This window comes from Delphinapterus leucas, chromosome 4 (assembly GCF_059928025.1).
Source record: "Delphinapterus leucas isolate spDelLeu-1000000601 "Yukka" chromosome 4, BTC_Dleu_Yukka2, whole genome shotgun sequence".
NCBI classification, from domain to species: Eukaryota; Metazoa; Chordata; class Mammalia; order Artiodactyla; family Monodontidae; genus Delphinapterus; species Delphinapterus leucas.
The window spans coordinates 49,554,233-49,572,453 of record NC_143132.1 but is presented as its reverse complement, the minus strand read 5'-3'; positions in this window follow the sequence as shown (position 1 = coordinate 49,572,453).

Genomic DNA, 18,221 nt, shown 5'->3' with positions numbered 1-18,221 from the left:
TAATTTAGTGGCATCCAACAGATTTTCCTATGTTGTGATGTCATTTTCATTCAGTTCACAGTTCCTTCTAATTTCCCTTTTGATTTCTTCTTTGACCCATGTGTAATTTAGAAATGTGTTGTTTGGTTTCCAAATATTTGGTGGTTTTCCAGAGATTCTTCTGTTATTGATTTCTAATTTAGTTCCACTGTGGCCAGAGAACATACTTTGTATAACTTCTATCTTTTTAAAGATATTGAGACTTCTATGGCCCAGAATATGATCTTCGTAAATATTCTATACGCACTTGAAAATAAATGTCTGCACCTGAAAATAAACTGCTAGTATTGAGTGTTCTATAAATGCCAATTAGGTCAGGCTGGTTAATTGTCTTTCAAGTCATATATTTTAACAAGTTTTCTGTCTTGTTTTATCAACTATTGAGAGAATTATATTGAAATATCTGATTATAATTGTGGATTTGTCTATTTCTCCTTGCAGTTCTGTTTTTATTTCATGTATTTTGAAGCAAAGCTCTCTGTTCTGTTATCGAGAGTATGAACCTTCAGGAACATTATTTCTTCCAGATAAATTGACACCTCTATTATTATGTAATGACCTTCTTTATCCCAAGTAATAATCTTTGCTCTGAAATCTACTTTATGTTATTAATATAGCCACTCCAACTTTCTTTTGACTAATGTTAACATATCGTTTTTCAACCTTTTATTCTTTATCTTCATGTGTCTTTGTATTTAAAGTGCATTTCTTGTAGACAACATATAGTTAGATCTTCCTTTTAATCCAGTGTGACAATTTCTACCTTTTAATTGGGGTGTTTAGTCCATTTACAATTAACGTGACTATTAATACAGTTAGATTTAAGCCTATCAGCTTGCTGCTTTTTCTATTTGTCTCATGTAATATTTGTTCTTTTTTTATTTTCTGCCTTTTTCTAAATTAATTGAATATTTTTTATAATTGCATTTTATCTCCTTTGTTGACAATATTAACTAAAACTTCTGTTTCAACAGTATACATTCATTTGCCCATTTCAGCTTCTGTGTTACTTTTGTCACACATTTTATTTCTACATATATATATTGCTTTCTATATATGTATATTAGCTTCTACATATGTTTATTAGTTTTCTAGTTTTCTGCATAACAAATTACCATAAACTTAGAGGCTTAACACCACACCCATTTATTATCTCACAGTTCTATAAGAAGTCTGGGATGACCTGGCTAGGTATTGTGCATGGGGTCTCACAGGCTGAAATCAAGATGTAAGCCCACTGTGTTCTCATCTGGAGCATGAGGTCTTCTCCCAATCTTCTTACTGACAATTCAGTTCCTGTGGTTTTAGGGCTGAGGTCCCCATTTCCTTGTTGATGGTAGACAAGGGGTCATTCTCAGTTCCTTGTGGCCACTCTCCAATCTTTGCACATGAACTCCTCTATCTAAAAAGTCATCACCAATACATCAAATCCTTCTTGTGCTTTCAATCTCTCTGCCTTCCTTTCAGCTACCAGATGGAGAAAATGCCCTGCTTTTAAAAGTATTCATACAATTAGTTAAGTCCACCTGGATAATCTCCCTATCTCAAGGTCAGGTATGCTATAAAACATAACATGGAAGATCATTAGAATATAACACAACAATAATGATACCATCATATTCAATGGTGCCAGAGATTAGAGCATGGTTCTTGGGAGATATTTTTTTAATAGATCTTTATTGGAGTATAATTGCTTCACAATACTGTGTTAGTTTCTGTTGTACAACAAAGTGAATAAACCATATGCATACATATATCCCCATATCCCCTCTGTCTTGCGTCTCCCTCCCACCCTCCCTATCCCACCTCTCTAGGTCATCACAAAGCACTGAGCTGATCTCCCTGTGCTATGCTGCTGCTTCCCACTAGCATCCATTTTACATTTGTTAGTGTATGTATGTCAATTCTACTCTCTCACTTCGTCCCAGCTTCCCCTTCCCCCACTATGGCCTCAAGTCCGTTCTCTATGTCTATGTCTTTATTCTTGCCCTGCCACTAGGTTCATCAGTACCATTCTTTTAGATTCCATGTATATGTTAGCATATGGTATTTGTTTTTCTCTTTCTGACTTACTTCACTCTGTATGACAGACTCTAGGCCCATGCACCTCACTACAAATAACTCAATTTCATTTCTTTTTATGGCTAATATTGCATTGTATATGTGCCATGTCTTCTTTATCCATTCACCTGTCGACAGACATTTAGGTTGGTTCCATGTCCTGGCTACTGTAAATAGTGCTGCACTGAATATTGAGGTGCATGTCTCTCTTTGAATTATGGTTCTCTCAGAGTATATGCCCAGTAGTGGGGTTGCTGGGCCATATGGTAGTTCTATTTTTAGTTTTTTAAGGAACCTCCATACTGTTCTCCATAGTGGTTGTATCAATTTACATTCCCACAAACAGTGCATGAGAGTTCCTTTTTCACCACACCCTTTCCAGCATTTATTGTTTCTAGATTTTTTGATAATGGCCATTCTGACCGGTGTGAGATGATACCTCTTTGTAGCTTTGATTTGCATTTCTCTAATAATTAGTGATGTTGAGCATCTTTCCATATGCCTCATGGCCACTTGTGTGTCTTCTTTGGTGAAATGTCTATTTAGGTCTTCTGTCCATTTTTTAATTGAATTGTTTGTTTTTTTTGATATTGAGCTCCATGAGCTGTTTGTATATTTTGGAGATTAATCCTTTGTCCATTGTTTCATTTGCAAATATTTTCTCCCATTCTGAGGGTTGTCTTTTCATCTTGCTTATGGTTTCCTTTGCTGTGCAAAAGCTTTTAAGTTTAATTAGGTTCCATTTGTTTATTTTTGTTTTTATTTCCATTACTCTAGGAGGTGGATCACAAAAGATCTTTCTGTGGTTTATGTCACTGTCTGCAGATGACATGATACTATACATAGAAAATCCTAGAGATGCCACCAGAAAACTACTAGAACTAATCAACGAATTTGGTAAGGTTGCAGAATACAAAATTAATGCACAGAAATCTCTTGCATTCCTATACACTAACAATGAAAAATCAGAAAGAGAAATTAAGGAAACAATCCCATTTACCATCACAACAAAAAGAATAAAATACCTAGGAATAAACCTACCTAAGGAGGCGAAAGACTTGTACTCAAAAAACTATAAAACACTGATGAAAGAAATCATAGATGACATAAACAGATGGAGAAATATACCATGTTCTTGGATTGGAAGAATCAACATTGTAAAATGACCATACTACCCAAAGCAATCTACAGATTCAATGCTATCCCTATCAAACTACCAATGGCATTCTTCACAGAATTAGAACAAAAAATTTTACAATTCATATGGAAACACAAAAGACCCAAAATAGCCAAAGCAATCTTGAGAAAGAAGAATGGAGCTGGAGGATTCAGGCTCCCCGACTTCAAACTATACTACAAAGCTACAGTAATCAAGACAGTATGGTACTGGCACAAAAACAGAAATATAGATCAATGGTACAGGATAGAAAGACCAGAGATAAACCCATGCACATATGGTCACCTAATTTACAACAAAGGAGGCAGGAACATACAATGGAGAAGACAGCCTCTTCAATAAGTGGTGCTGGGAAAACTGGACAGCTACATGTAAAAGAATGAAATTAGAAAACTACCTAACACCATACACAAAAATAAACTCCAAATGGATTAAAGACCTAAATGTAAGAGCAGACACTATAAAACTCTTAGAGGAAAACATAGGAAAAACATTCTTTGGGGGATATTTTTAAAATTCTCCCTACCACAATATGTTATAAACCTCACACCACATTGTTATTATCTGTTTAATATTTAATTTTCTTTCAAAATATTTAAATAAGAAGAATATCTTATATATTTATCCATGTAGTTAGCATGTCCAGTGCTCTTCATTTCACTGTGCAGATCCATATTTCCATCTGCTGTCTTTTTCCTTCTGATTAAACAAGTTTGTTTGTTTGTTTTAACATTTCTTGTTATGCAGTTCTGCTCATGAATTCTTTAGACTTTTGCATGTCTAAAAATTCACGTATGTTTCTCAAAGATATTTTTACTGGGTATATAATTCTCAGCAACAGTTTTTCATTTTGGTACATCAAGATGTTGAGTCACCATCTTCTCAACTGCATTGTTTATGATGAAAAATCTGTTACCATCATTATCTTTGTTCCTCTATGCATAGTATATCATCCTTTACCACTTATAAGATTTTCTCTATCACTTTTTTAGCAATTTGATAATGATGTGCCTTTGTGTAGTTTTCTTCAAGTTGCTTGTGTTTGGATTTCAACAAATTTCTTGAATCTGTAGGTTTATAATTTTCACTAAATTTGGAAAACTCTCAACCATTATTTCTTCAAATACTTTTCTGTATTTTCCTTTTTCAGGAACTTGTATTACATCTACGTTAAGCTGCTTTAAGTTGCCTGAAGGTTCACTGATGCTCTGTTCATTTTTTATTCCTTTTTTCTCTGTGTGTTTCATTTTGGATTGTTTCTATTGCTGTGTCTTCAGGTTTATTATTTTTTTCTGCAATGTCTAATCTGCCATTAACTCCATTTACTGTATTTATTATCTCCGACATTGTAATTTTAATCTCTAGAAGTGGATCTGGGACTGTTTTATGTCTTCTATGTTCTAATTTTATTGAACATATAGAATATAGTTATGTAACTGTTTAAATGCCCATCTGCCAATTCTAACATCTGTACCAGTTATAGATTGGTTTTGATTGATTTTTCTCCTCATTATGGGTCATATTTCCCTGCATCTTTGCATGTCTGGTAATTTTTGATGGGGCACCAGACACTGTGCATTTTATTTTGTTGAATGCTGAATATTTTGTTGTTCTAAAAATACTCTTGAGCTTTGTTTTAGGATGCAGTTAAGTTACTTGAAAACAGTTTGATCATTTCAGATCTTGCCTTTAAAATTTGTTAGGCAGAACCAGAACTGTGTTTATTCTAGATCTAATTATTTCTCACTATAGAAGCAAAAATCTTTGAGTACTCCACCTGTGAATTATGACATTTTCTAGTCTAGTGAGAACACACGATTCCTGGCCCTGTGTGAGTACTGAGCACTGTTCCCTCTACTCCTTTTCAGTGTTTTTGGTGTTTTTCTCCAATCCTGAATAATTTTTCAAACACAGGTGCTGGTCAGAACACAAATAAATACTTGATCATGTCCTTCTGCAGCTCTGCAGAGTTCAAATATCTGAAAATACCTTGTACTTTCATTCTAAATAACCCAAGGATATTCTTGCCCCTGTCATATATCTCAGCACTATACTGTCATAATCCCTAAACCACTTCCAGCAGTGTGTACACTACTTAAAAATCAGAGTACTTTCTCTAAGTAGGTGCTACATCACCCTTGATAATCTAAAACCTGTTACAGAACTTAAAGATTTTCATTTTTATCTCATACAGCACTTTTCACAATAAAATATTGACTACAGGTGTATCATTAATTTTCTTGAAGGTCATATGCATTCAGAACTTCCTAGAGTGATGTCATCTCCTTGCCCATTGCTTGCCCATATTACAGCCCACTCAGGTGGTTCAAATGACTTTTCTGATGGGGCACTCCTACAAGACAAAACAATTCAGGGTCCCATTGAGGGACCCAGGTATTTATATTTAACAGGACAGAATGGTGACTTAGCTTCCTTTTTGGTAAAGTGAAAAAATTTAAACCAGAAATGTGAATATCCCTAAATAATAATGTCCTTAAATAACACTAAAAAGCATTATTTCAGTTTGCTTTATCTTAATTTCTGGTGATACTTAATCAGCACTGGCTTGGAATACTATAGCTTTAGGTAGTTTACATTGTTGGACATTTAATGACCTGTAGAGAAATACTTGAGAAATTAGCACTCAAAACTACCCAACAATCCTTTTTTAGTCCTTTTACAAAGTAGTGATGTCACCTTCTAATTTCTCTTTTTACAAACCAGATGTTCAAGTACTACTATTAAGCGTTCTATTTCATAATGCAGAAGACTGAAAGACTTTTGTTGTCATGATGGTTTTCTTTGGTGATGGACAGCCATAGGAATCTCCTCAATGAGGCAACCCCTTGGAGAGCACTCTGTTCAAATGACTCTTCTCTCTGCCTTCTTCACCTTCAGTTAAGCCTGTCAATAGTCTCTTTGTTCTCAAAACAAAACTACTACCACCACCACAACAACAATAAAAAAAAGAATGTTGGGGAAATCTTCCTCCTTTTCTGAGATGCTATCTGCTGTCTCTCTTTCTCACCATCAAACTTTTTCAAATGCTTGCCACCTCCACTTCCTCATTCACTACTCATTCCAAACTCCTTATAATCTGGCTTTTGCCCTCCATTAATTTACACACTATAGTGTTGTCTGAAGCTAGACTATCTCAGAGGTCATCATCTGATCAGTTAGTAACAAACCAAATCCTCTTTCGCCTTTACAACTCTGCAACACTTAACATAACAAATCATCCTTTCTTGAAACTCTCCTCCTATTGCCTTTATGACACAACACTCTTTCAGTGTTCCTCTCACATCTGCAAAACAATCTCTCTGCCTACTTATCAGGCTCCTTTTTCTGCCCTGAACCCCTAATGCTTAATAAATATATAAGTAATCAATAAATATAAGATGTCAAATTAATCAGTCAATTCACCAAACTTTAATGCTTCATAAAGGGAAAAAATGATGTGTGAGATGGATTCCTTGATCTCTCAAATAATTTCAGTGCAAGGAGTATGTAATCAATGTTGCGTGGGTGATAATTTCAGTGCAAGGAGTATTAATCAATGTTGCGTGGGTGATAATTTCAGTGCAAGGAGTATGTAATCAATGTTGCGTGGGTGAAGAGATAATCAGTGCTCTAAGGCAATCTTGCTTAGAGTGAGGATGGCTGGGGGGTCTTCTTGAAGTATTTGGTGTTTGAGATAGACCTGGAAGAATAGGTAGGATTTTGTAAGTAAAGGTGCAGAGGAATAGATTCCGAGTTCAGTGTGAACAAAGGCATAGAGAGGCAGGAAAGTACGAGGTGTTCAGATAATAATGAGAAGAACAGTTTGACCAAAGGAGAGCGTTCATGTGAGGGATACTGAGAGATAAAGCTGGAAAGGCAGATTAGGATTAGATTATGTAATCTTTGTCCCATTGGTGGGTGGAGCTGGTGACAACTGCCAGGGAACAATGAACATTGGCCTTGCCAGCATCAAAATTATCAGCTACTCACTTGACCATGATGACCGTGGGCATTTTCCCACTTCTCCACAGTTCCCTATGGCAGCATGTTATCTTATAAGAGTCAGTTCCAGATTTTCTTTTCTTGCAGTTTATTCAACCATTAATTTATTCAAACATTCATTTTAAAACCTACTATATTCCAAACATTGTGCAAGATTCTAAGGATTCCAAAATAAATAGCCTTGCTTCTGTTCCCAGGAGAGTCACATTTCAGTAAAATGCCAGGCTTTAGTTTTTTCTTGGCTAAAAATGTTATGCAGATGACATGAAGTCTTATTTGGGGTACAATCTAAATAAGTTTGTGTTTCATCTGTTTTGTTTTGTTTTGGTCATTTATTGGACTTGTCAGTTAATATATATTATTTTTAAAAAGGAAAGGGAGCTAGTCATTCTCATTCTCACTTTAATAAAAGTACATCAAAAAGGACTTTCTCCCTATGGAAAGAGTAGCAGATCTATGTGATTCAGTTATTTACTTACCATCTTCTCCAGGAAGGAAAATGCCAGAATTGTTTTACTCCTAGGTATATTTTAGTGTGTGGCTAGAGTAATGCCCTGAAATATTCAGATTTTATTTAACCTAGAAACTCTAGCAGTTTCAGAGGCAGTAACACTGTTTGGAATGTTTTTTCTGAACACAGTTACAGTAAATATAACTGAGATTCTGCCTCCCACCCCCAACCTCTAACCTAACTCACAAACTATGAAGTAATGCTCCCAAATTATTTTTTTTTTGTCCTTCTGGGGAAGAGGAAGAAGAATAGATAAGGGATTTTCTCTCTTGGATTCTTTGTGACTTCAGAAGCTTAAGATATTAATTATACTACTCTCGCATGAAACTGCTGACACCATTATTTTGGTGCCCATGAACTTCCTCTTTCCCGTCATCATTTCCTCTTTAAAAGCTGTTTCCTATTACTGTCAATACTCTTTTTTATATAACAGTTATATTTTTAAAAGGCGGCAGATGAGCCTGCCCATAAAGCTGACATAGTTATCAAGTGGAAAATCAAATGTAGCAGCAACGTAGCAAGGGCAGGTTTCATAATCAGTATCCTCTTTCCCCCTAAAATAACAAATGAATGTTTTCTTAATAGCATCTTCATTGGTTTTAATGACTGCTGAGAGGGAGATATTTAACAGGGGAATTATATGGAAGTCCAGAGAATGCCCATCTGGAGCTTACTGGATTGTTCTGATGGCACAAGGTAATTCTTTGGGAAATAGAGTCAGCAAGCAGGATCATTTACTAATCATCAGGAAAATGCAAGTCAAAACCACAATGAGATATTACCTCACACCTGTCAGAATGGCTATCATCAAGAAGACAGGAAATAAGAAGCGTTGACGAGGATGCGGAGAAAAGGGAATATTCCTGCACTATTGGTGGGAATATAAATTGGTCTAGCCACTTGGAAAACAGTATGGAGGTTCTTCAAAAAATCTAAAATAGAACTACCGTATGATCCAGCAATTCCACTACTGGGTATTTATCCAAAGAAAACAAAAATACTAAATTGAAAGCATACCTGCACCCCTGTGTTTGCTGCAGCATTATTTACAATAGCCAAGATATGGATGCAACCTAAGGATCCATAGATGGATGAATAGATAAAGAATATGATACACAATATAACGGAATATTATTCAGTCATTAAAAAAATGAAATCCTGCCATTTGTGACAACATGGATGGACTTGAGGGCATTATGCTAACTGAAATGAGTCAGACAAAGAAAGACAAATATACTATATGACCTCACTTATATGTGGAATCTAAAAAACACAAAATAAAACAAACAAACAACAACAACAGATAAAAAAACCTCACAGAAACAGAGAACAGATAAGTGGTTGCCAGAGGCAGGTGATAGATCTTAAAATTCTCATCATAAGAAAAAAAATTGTAACCAAGTATGGTGATGAATGTCAACTAGACATTATGGTGATCATTTCACAATATATACATATATTGAATTATTGTGCTGTATACCTGAAACTAATATAATGCTATGTGTCAATTATATCAACAAAATAAAAATAATAAACCTAGAATCTATAGATTTATGAGCCATGGTCCCCTAGAAAATGTCACATAAACCAGGGTATAAAACAGAGATGTATCATAGACTAAATACTCCCACAATATGAGATAATGTCTCAATACCTCACTTAGAGATCTTGTCTACTCTGAACTAGATAACATGTATTTGATGTAGAAAGGAAAACACTGAGAGCCACCTTAGCATCTCAGATCTCTTGCTGCTTTGTCTGAGCCTCTTTATTATTTCTATACTGAAATTATTATTAACACTTGACACTGGCTAATATTTCTGATTCTTGTGAGCCTGTCTGACAATCTGATCCTTTGTTTTAGCTCACACCTCTAGGAATGAACAGTCCTATGCCTGCTGTCATCCCTGGCAGAGCAGAAGTAAAAGAAGGAGTCTTCATTTGACATGGGAGGAAAAACTTTTAATAAAGTTTTAATGCTGGTGATTCAAGCCTCTAAAATCCCCAGACACAAAGAGAATCTGCACCCATCTGCCAACACTTATCCATAGGCCTTCTCCATGTGCTCACAAGAAAGACTGGAGTCAGATAAGAGGAACTGAGAAAGAATGCCAAGGCCCAAGCATAAGAGACATTTGTCTGAGGGAAGAACAGAAGAACTAAGAGAAATCCTCCAGGCACTCTAGGTCTTCATTAAGTATGAAGAAGGGGTCACCTGTAGCTGGGATGGGGCAAAAGAGCTGAGAGAACCCTTTTGAGGTGCAAGCATGTGAAGCCTGCTCAAGTCTGAGAACAGGAGGATTAAAAGAAATTTTCCAGGAACTCTAGTCCTTACACTGAGTACAAGGCAACAGAAGTGTATCACTGAAGAACAGGCAGAACAACTGAGAGAGACCCCGTCTGAGATGCAGATACCAGGGTTCTGATCAAATTTGATGCCAGGGCTAAAGAGCTGAGAAAAATATTCTGGTCACCTTGGGCCTCAGCAGCAGCCACCTGTTGTTGAGGAAAACAATATAACTGAGAGAGACTCCCTGACATGCAGGCATGTAGGGCTGCTGAATGCTAAAAGCAAGGAAAGATCCAGGCACATATATCTCATGCTTGCTACAGAGAAGATCCTTATCTCACCTTCAAATAATTTAAAGCCATTGGTGAACTGAATCCAACTGAAGTAACCACTAAATCCAAAGCGAGCTCAACCACAGACTAGATTAACTCAGTCTCCTAGTGGGCTGACAAAAGGAGAGATGTGACTTTCATGAGCAAAAATATTATTTACTTCAAGATCTCATGCTCTTTACACTCAGAGTTTAAAATTCAATCAAAAATTATGAGACACATAAAGAAGTAAGGTCATTTAACTTATCCCTAGGAAAGTGTTATGAACTGAATTGTGTTCCCCCCTCTCCCCTAAAATAAAAAAAAAAAACAACTCATAGATTGAAGCCCTAAGCTCCAATGTGATTGTATTTGGAGAGAGGGCCTTTAAGAAGGTAATTAAGGTTAAGTGAGGTCATAACAGTCAGGTCCTAATATGATAAGATTTGTATCCTCATAAGAAGAGGAGGGACACCAGAGACCTTACTCTCTCAGTGCATACACAGAGGAAAGGCCATGTGAGAACACTATGAGAAGGTGGCCACCTGCAAGCAAGGAAGAGAAGACTCACCAGAAACCAACCCTGCTGGCACCTTGAGCTCAGGCTTCTAGCCTCCAGAACTGTGAGAAAATGAATATCTGTCATTTAAGCCACCCAGTCTGTAGCTTGTTATTGCAGCTGAGCTAACTAATATAGAGAGAAAACACTCAATAAAATCAGATCTAGATATAAATCAGAGATTAGAATTATTAGACAGGGATTTTAAAGTAACTATAATGAACATATTACAGGATCTAATGAGCAAGGAGAAAAACATACATGTACAGATGGGAAATTTCAGCAGAGATATAGAAACTATGTACAAAGCTATGGTACAAATGAACTTATTTACAAAACAGAAATAGAGTCACAGATGTAGAAAACAAACTTATGGTTACCGGGGAGGAAGCGGGGGTGAGGGTTGGGTATAAATTGGGAGACTGGGATTGACATATACACACTACTATATATAAAATAGATAACTAATAACTTATCTTATTAGTACTGAGAAGGGAACACTTCTCAGTACTCTGTAATGACCTATATGGGAAAAGAATCTAAAAAAGAGTAGATATGTATAACTGATTCACTTTGCTGTACAGCAGAAACTAACACAACATTGTAACTCAACTATACTCTAACAAAAAAAATTTTTTTAAGCTAATGGAAATGCTAGAAATAAAAATAAAATTAGACAAATAAATATATTTTTCAGTGGGCTTATCAGCAGGCTGGACACAGCAGAAAAAAATCACTGAATTGAAAGTAATTATCAATATTCAGGCTAGGAGGGCAGACAACAAATAATGGCTGATTTCTCATCTAAATTAATGGAATCCAGAGGACTATGGAATTTTTTTTAAGTGCTGAAAGACATAAGTTAATTTAGCATTCTATGACCAGAAAAACTATTCATCAAAATTGAAAGTGAAATAAAGACATTTCTGACACACAAAACTACAAAAAAAGTTTCACCTGCGCACCTGAATTACAAGATATGCTAAAAGAAGTTTCTTAAGCTGAAAGGAAATGATTCCAGATGGAAATCCAGTTCTGCAAGAAGGAATGAGAAACAAACAAAAAAAGTAAATACTTTAGAAAATATATGACTTTTTAAAGCTTATTCATACATATATTTTTAAATCTCTTTAAAGGAATATTGATTGTTAAAAACAAAAATAATACTCTTGTAACATTTACTATCTATGTAAAAATAAAATATATAATAAAAAAGCAAAAAAGTCAGGAGTGAAAACTGTAAGGTTTTACAATTTATGAAGCAGAAGAACATTTTTTGAAAGTTAGCAGTAATAAATTAAAGTCAATAGCAGAGGCAAAATGTAATACTAAATATACTCAATTTAGGAGAACAGATAGAAAAGGAGAAAGAAGAAAATGGTGCATAAAAGGAAAACAGAAAACAAACACAAGGTGATAGAGTTAAGCCCAACATATTTCTAATGATATTAACAGTAAATAGATAGAAACTAATTAAAAATGTGCTGTTTTCAGAGACCTTCAAGATGGTGGAGGAGTAAGACGTGAAGATCACCTTCCTCCCAACAAAAACATCAGAAACACATCTACATATGGAACAACCTCTACAGAACACCTACTGAACACCAGCAGAAGACCTTAGAATTCCCAAAAGATTTTTTTTTTCCTTTTTCTCTTTCTGTGAGTGTGTAACTGCATGTTTTTGTGTGATTTTCTCTGTATAGCATTGCTTTTACCATTTGTGCTAGGGTTCTGTCTGTCCAGATTTTTTGTTTTTTGTTTTTTTAGTATAGTTTTTAGTGCTTGTTACCATTGGTGGATTTGTTTTGTTTTTGGTTTGGTTGCTCTCTTCTATCATTCTTTCTTTCTTTTTTATTTATTACATTTTAAATTTTTTTAATTTTTAATAATTTTTTTACTTTTCACTTTATTTTATTTTATTATATATTTTTTTCTCTCTTTATTTTTTCTGGCTTTCCTTCTGAGCAATGTGGCTGACAGGGTCTTGGTGCTCTGGCCAGGCATGAGGCCTGTGCCTCTGAGGTGGGAGAGCTGAGTTCAGGATATTGGTCCACCAGACAGCTCACGGCTCCATGTAATATCAAACAGCAAAAGCTCTCCCAGAGATCTCCATCTCAACACTAAGACCCAGCTCCACTCAATGACCAGCAAGCTACATTGCTGGACACCCTATGCCAAACAACTAGCAAGACAGGAACACAACACCACCCATTAGCAGAGAGCTACCTAAAATCATAATAAGGTCACAGACACTCCAAAACACACCAAAGGATGTGGTCCTGCCCACCAGAAAGATAAGATCCAGCCTCATCCACCAGAACACAGGCAGCAGTCCCCTCCACTGATTGTGTAGGAAACCTACACAATCCACTGAACCAACCTTAGCCACTGGGGGCAGACATCAAAAACAATGGTAACTACCAACCTGCAGCCTGTAAAAAGGAGACCCCAAACACAGTAAGTTAAGCAAAATGAGAAGACAGACAAACACACAGCAGATGAAGGAGCAAGGCAAAAACCCACCAGACCAAACAAAAAAAGAGGAAATAGGCAGTCGATCTGAAAAAGAATTCAGAGTAATGATAGTAAAGATGATCCAAAATTTTGGAAATAGAATGGAGAAAATACAAGAAAGGTTTAACAAGGACCTAGAAGAGCAAGCAAACAATGATGAATAACACAATAAATGAAACTAAAGTTCTCTAGAAGAAATCAATAGCGGAATGACTGATGAAGAACAGAGAAGTGACCTAGAAGAGAAAATAATGGAAAAAACTACGACAGAGCAGAATAAAGAAAGAAGAATAAAAAGAATTGAGAACAGTCCCAGAGACCTCTGTAACAATATTATATGCACCAATATTCAAATTATAAGGGATCCAGAAGAAGGAGAGAAAAAGAAAGGGACTAAGAAGGTATTTGAAGAGATTATAGTTGAAAACTTCCCTAATATGGAAAAGGAAATAGTTAATCAAGTGCAGGAAGCACAGAGAGTCACATACAGGATAAATCCAAGGAGAAACACAACAAGACACATATTAATAAAACTATCAAAAATTAAATAAAAGAAAAAATGTTAAAAGCAGCAAGGGAAAAACATCAAATAACATACAAGAGAATCCCCATTAGGTTAACAGCTGATCTTTCAGCAAAAACTCTGCGAGCCAGAAAGGAGTGGCAGGCCATATTTAAAGTGATGAAAGGGAAAAAACTACAACCAAGATTACTCTATCCAGCAAGGATCTCACCCAGATTTCATGGAGAAATTTAAAACTTTACAGAGAAGCAAAAGCTAAGAAAATTCAGCAGCACCAAACCAGCTTTACAACAAATGCTAAAGGAACTTCTTTAGGCAGGAAACACATGAGAAGGAAAACACCTACAATAACAAACCCCAAAAAGTTAAGAAAATGGTAATAGGAACATAAATATCAATAACTACCTTAAATGTAAATGGATTAAATGCTCCAACCAAAAGTCATAGACTGGCTGAATGGAAACAAAAACAAGACCCATATATATGCTGTCTACAAGAGACCCACGTCAGCCCTGGGACACATACAGACTGAAAGTGAGGGGATGGAAAAAGATATTCTATGCAAGTGGAAATCAAAAAAAGCTGGAGTTGCAATTCTCATATCAGACAAAATAGACTTTAAAATAAAGACTATTATAAGAGATAAAGAAGGACACGACATAATGATCAAGGGTTCAATCCACGAAGAAGACATAACAGTTGTAAAAATTTATGCACTCAATATAGGAGCATTAAAATACATAAAGCAAATGTTAACAGCCATAAAAGGGGAAATAGAAAGTAACACAATCATAATAGGGGACTTTAACACCCCACTTTCACCAATGGACAGATCATCCAAAATGAAAATAAATAAGGAAACACAAGCTTTAAATGATACATTAAACAAGATGGACTTAATTGATATTTAAAAGACATTCCATTCAAAAACAACAGAATACACTTGCTTCTCAAGTGCTCATTGAACATTTTCCATGATAGATTATACCTTGGGTCACAAATCAAGCGTTGGTACATTTAAGAAAATTGAAATCGTATCAAGTATCATTTCTGACCACAACGCTATGAGACCAGATACCAATTACAGGAAAAAAAATCTGTAAAAAATACAAAAACATGGAGGTTAACCTATACACTACTAAATAACCAAGAGATCACTGAAGTATTCAAAGAGGAAATCAAAAAATACCTAGAAACAAATGACAATGAAAACATGACAACCCAAAACCAATGGGATCCAGCAAAAGCAGTTCTAACAGGGAAGTTTAGAGTAATACAGTCCTACCTCAAGAAATAAGAAACATCTCAAATAAACAACCTAACCATACACGTAAAAAATTAGAGAAAGCAGAACAAAAAAAGAAAACCTAAAGTTAGCAGAAGGAAAGAAATCATACAAATCAGATCAGAAATAAATGAAAAAGAAATGAAGGAAACGATAGCAAAAATCAATAAAACTAAAAGCTGGCTGTTAGAGAAGATAAAGAAAATTGATAAACCATTAGCCAGACTCATCAAGAAAACAAGGGAGATGATTCAAATCAAAAGAATTAGAAATGAAAAAGAAGTAACAACTGACACTGCAGAAATACAAAGGATCATGAGAGACTACTACAAGCAACTATACACCAATAAAATGGACGACCTGGAGGAAATGGACAAATTCTTAGAAAGCACAACCTTCTGAGACTGAACAAGGAAGAAATAGAAAATATAACAGACCAGTCACAAGCACTGAAATTGAGACTGTGATTAAAAATCTTCCAACAAACAAAAGCCCAGGATGAGATGGCTACACAAGCAAATTCTATCAAACATTTAGAGAAGACCTAACACCTATCCTTCTCAAACTCTTCCAAAATACAGCAGAAGGAGGAACACTCCCAAACTCATTCAATGAGGCCACCATCATTCTGACACCAAAACCAGACAAAGATGGCACAAAGAGAGAAAATTACAGGCCAATATCACTCATGAACATAGATACAAAAATCCTCAACAAAATACTAGCAAACAGAATCCAACAGCACATTAAAAGGATCATACACCATGATCCAGTGCAGTTTATCCCAGGAATTCAAGGATTCCTCAATATAGGCAAATCAATCAATGTGGTAAACCATATAAACAAACTGAAGCAGAAAAACCATATGATCATCTCAATAGATGTAGAAAAAGCTTTCAACAAATTTCAACACCCATTTATGATAAAAACACTCAAGAAAGTAGGCATAGAGGGAACTTACCTCAACATAATAAAGGCCATATATGACAAACCCACAGCCATCATCACTGTCAGTGGTGAAAAACTGAAACCATTTCTTCTAAGGTCAGGACAAGACAAGGTTGTCCGCTCTCACCACTATTATTTATTTAACATAGTTTTGGAAGTTTTAGCCACAGCTATCAGAGAAGAAAAAGAAATAAAAATAATCCAAATCAGAAAAGGAGTAAAGCTGTCACTGCAGATGACATGATACTACACATAGAGATCCTAAAAACGCTACCAGAAAACTACTAGAGCTAATCAATGAATTTGGTAAAGTAGCAGGATATAAAATTAATGCACAGAAACCTCCTGCATTCTTACACACTAACAATGCAAAATCTGAAAAAGAAATTAAGGAAATAATCCCATTTACCACTGCAACAAAAACAATAAAATACCTAGGAATGAGCCTACCTAAGGAGACAAAAGACCTGTATGCAGAAAACTATAAGACACAGATGAAAGAAATTAAAGATGATAAAAACAGATGGAGAGATATACCATGACTTGGATTGGAAAATCAACATTGTGAAAATGACTATACTACCCAAAGCAATCTACAGATTCAAAACATCCCTATCAAATTACCAATGACATTTTTCACAGAACTAGAACAACAAATTTCACAATTTGTATGGAAACACAAAAGACCCCGAATAGCCAAAGCAATCTTGAGAAAGAAAAATGGAGCTGGAGGAATCAGGTTCCCGGATTTTAGAGTATACTACAGAGCTACAGTAAGCAAGACAGTATGGTACTGGCACAAAAGCAGAAATATAGATCAATGGAGCAGGATAGAAAGCCCAGAGATAAACCCACGCACATATGGTCACCTTAATTTTGATAAAGGAGGTAAGAATATACAAAGGAGAAAAGACAGTCTCTTCAATAAGTGGTCCTGGGAAAACTTGACAGCTACATGTAAAAGAATGAAATTAGAACACTCCCTAACACCATACACAAAAATAAACTCAAAATGGATTAAAGACCTAAATTTAAGGCCAGAAACTATCAAACTCTTAGAGGAAAACATAGGCAGAACACTCTATGATATAAATCACAGCAAGATCCTTTTTGACCTACCTCCTAGAGTGTTGCAAATAAAAACAAAAATAAACAAGTGGGACCTAACGAAACTTCAAAGCTTTTGCACAGCAAAGGAAACCATAAACAACACCAAAAGACAACCCTCAGAATGGGAGAAAATATTTTCAAATGAAACAACTGACAAAGGATTAATCTCCACAATTTACAAGCAGTACATGGAGCTCTATATCAAAAAGACAAACAACCCAATCCAAAAATGGGCAGAAGACCTAAAGAGACATTTCTCCAAAGAAGATATACAGATTGCCAACAAACACATGAAAAGATGCTCAACGTCACTAAACATTAGAGAAATGCAAATCAAAACTACAGTATCACTCACACTAGTCAGAATGGTCATCATTAAAAATCTACAAATAATAAATGCTGGAGAGGGTGTGGAGAAAAGGGAACCCTCTTGCACTGTAGGTGGGAATGTAAATTAATACAGCCACTATGGAGAACAGTATGGAGGTTCCTTAAAAAACTGAAAGTAGAACTACCATATGATCCAGCAATCCCACTACTGGGCATATACCCTGAGAAAACCCTAATTCAAAATGAGTCATGAACCACAATGTTCACTGCAGCTCTGTTTACAATAACCAGGACATGGAAGCAACCTAAGTGTCCATCGACAGATGAATGGATATAGAAGATGTGGCACATATGTACAATGGAATATTACTCAGCCATAAAAAAAACAAAATTGAGTTATTTGTAGTGAGGTGCTTGGACCTAGAGTCTGTCATACAGAGTGAAGTAAGTCAGAAAGAGAAAAACAAATACCATATGCTAGCACATATATATGGAATCTAATAAAAAATAAAAATTGTTTGGAAGAACCTAGGGGCAAGACAGGAATAAAGACGCAGACAT